The sequence below is a fragment of the Pempheris klunzingeri genome, chromosome 10 (genome assembly GCF_042242105.1).
Source record: "Pempheris klunzingeri isolate RE-2024b chromosome 10, fPemKlu1.hap1, whole genome shotgun sequence".
NCBI classification, from domain to species: domain Eukaryota; kingdom Metazoa; phylum Chordata; class Actinopteri; order Acropomatiformes; family Pempheridae; genus Pempheris; species Pempheris klunzingeri.
In genome coordinates, this window is record NC_092021.1 from 18,965,908 (window position 1) to 18,969,090 (window position 3,183).

Sequence of the window (3,183 nt, forward strand, 5' to 3'; positions counted from 1 at the left end):
CTTTGGAGACAGCCTGGGTGACGTCAACACGGAGGGGGATTACTGATGGGAGGACGGAGCTCACTTAGGCTGCACCCCCCCCCCCCCCCCCTCCCAACCTCCCATCCCATCCCCTCCCCTCCCTTCCCCATCTCAGCCCTTGTCAGGAAGTTTGACCGGTCACTCAAGTCATCATGAGCCACTTTATCTTGACGCGTTCCAGCAATCCGGTGCTCAAAGTGCGATGGTGAAGTCAACAGAGATGCACCCGGATTATCAGGAATATTATCAGGACTTTGATCAAATAGACTGATTGTACCGTGCAACTCAAGCAATGTGTCTCTGTCCTATTGTTCGCCACTAACACATAGAGAGTCGATGCTGAGGATAAAGTGTTATCATGTCAGCAGACCGGTCAGCTGCCACCATATAAACTACACACTAATATATATCACCATTACTCTCCAGTCTCAGAGCTAAGTATGTGATTTTCAGAACATATACAAAATACACAACCAGCCAACTTTTAAAAACATTTAGGGTTGCAACCAAACGGCAACTATGTTTCCTCATCCAGACAGCCAGAAATGTATCTGAGCATATAATAAACACATTAGACATATAAACACATTAAAATATGCAGTAACATCAATATTTAATATAACTTATAATACTTGAAATACAGTTTCCACTTTGGAAATGACTCTTCTCTTCATCTCTTTTAAGAATCCTGGAAATACCTTCAGAACAGCCACAGGTGATGAATGATTGTTTTTATCTGGGACTTGGAGGTAATGGAAATAAATGAGAAGCACAATCAGTGGGTTAGAATGATTCTGTTGTCTACTCAACAACTGAAGAGAGTTGAAGTGAGTAAAAAAAGACTTTGAACTTAGATTAACTTGACTACAATATTTACTTATGTTAAAAGACTGTACTACATAACACTGCAAATACAAATGCAGATCAGCTCTCCTCCCCCCTTCCCTAAACAGCTCATTCAAGCTTCCCTTCTATCCAACCGGATACATAAATACATACTGTGCATGCACACAAACGTGCATAGATCAGTGCACCCTTAGTGCGCTGCACTTATGCATACATACATTTTACATCAATAGATTGAATGTGTCTGTGAAAAAACTTACGCACTTGCATGCACACCCACATATTTATGGGTGCTTAAGGTGTTTGACATTACTTCTGTGAGCTGGAATAAACTGCAGTCTTTCACAAAGATGAGGCCTTTACAGAAACAATACCAATCACCATCAATCCAGTGCTGGCATCCGGTATCCAAGGAGTTCTGAGCACCCCCTAATCCAATCCAGTCTTTTCACTAGTGGCCAAGTGGCAACTCTCAATGGGTTGTTTCATGGCCAGACGGGGCATCTGCCCAACATGGCAAACACAAAAGCCTCCGAAAGGCAAATATTTAACTGGTCAACTTCAGCGTTATAAATACAATATCATCCTTTTTTCCCCTGAATATATACATATATTATAATTTGTAATCCACTGTGCACATTAATTTATTCTTCTTGGTTTACTTTTTGTCACTTTTGGGCTGTTTCGCTTTTACTATCTGTATTTTTTTCAAAGCTCATTTTATCATTTAATGTCAGTACTGTAAGTGTCTAATACTTTTTAAGGATTTTCCTTATGTTTCACAAAGTGAGCAGGTCTGCCACACAAAATGCACAAGACTTTTATTAGAAATCTGCATCCGCATGAACTGGAGGTCCCATGAGCTCTCTGGTGTGCTTTTTGACTTTCTTTCTGCCTGTGTACATGAGTTGCATGTCAGTGTGTGTGAATAGAGGATCTGCATGGGAACATTCCAGCACTGCGCTGGCTGTTACAGCAGGCGCAGCAGCTGGCAGACAGCAGGCATGCAACTGTTATTAGGGTGGACCATGGCAAAACAAAACACATCAGACAAAGCCTTTTTATCTGGCATTAGACAGTACATATGGCCATGTCACTTAGAGCGATACACCCAGGACATGACATTTTACTTTATTGGTGGGTGCTGTATTCTGCAGAAAGCCTTCAGTGTTTCTTGGGATGTTCCATTTTTCATGAAATTACTTTTTTCAACATAGACTGTGGTTGTGGCATCGATAAATAGGTGAGCAGCCGATTTGTGTGTTTCTCACAATTAAAGCTTGATCGCCTCAATGCATTTTTTATATATTCAATGCCATCCAGTATATCAGTAACTAACGGGTGGAGCAGAAACACTGCAAATGTTCATTTGAATTACATTCTGGAAATACTTTGTGAATAAAAATGAGTACTTAGCAGGTTTTGCTGTCCAGCACTGAGTCAGGCCCTGGACAAAGTTGTTTGGAGCTGTCAGCCCACTGACTGACTGAGTGTTTGTTGCAAACTTATGTTTCAAATATCTTACATGGGAACGTATCAGACACAGTAATACTGTCTATATTCTGTGTTTTTTCTTACCAAAGAGGCGATATAAGGAATCTGAAGAACCAACGATTTTTGAAGCGATTCTTCCTGTTCTAATTTTCGTTATGTTTCTCATTAAGAATGAGCACAGTGAAACTGGGATGGTGGCCAGCGGTAGAAGCAAATTGAGGTAATCCTGCAGCATCTAATTGCAAATAAAGAAAAGCTGTTGAAGCGCCATGCTAAACACAGCAGCCACCATGGTTACAGGCCACTGAGAAAACGACAGACACCCAGAATGGGCTAAAAATGAGAGGCGGTTTAAAGGGTACTCGCAGTGAAGTTGGCATCAGATTTAATGATACAAGACTGGGTTGGACAACTCTGGCCTGCAAAGTGTTCCTTAATGGGTCATAACGCTGCACAGCAAACCTTGCCCGGCTAAAACTCCTTTACCAGGAGATATGCAGCTCAGTACTGAATGTGTGCTGAAGATAATTTAATTGATTACTTCAGTTTTTCCAAATACCTTTCTTAGGGTAAACAGATGTTAATAAATGCGTCAGCAAACATCCATTTACTGCACCGCACGTTAGCTAAAAAGGCTAAATGAGGTTAGTGCAGATAAACTCCTCCCAGCTCAAATGTTTTGTGGTTAAATTTGTGGGCACTCATCCGTGTATGGACACATTTGACGCAATGCTTTAGCTATCCCTGGTAAAAATGTCTTATATATACTTTATTTTCTGGCTGCAACAGATGATGATGATGTTTCCTTACTTCAGTGTCATG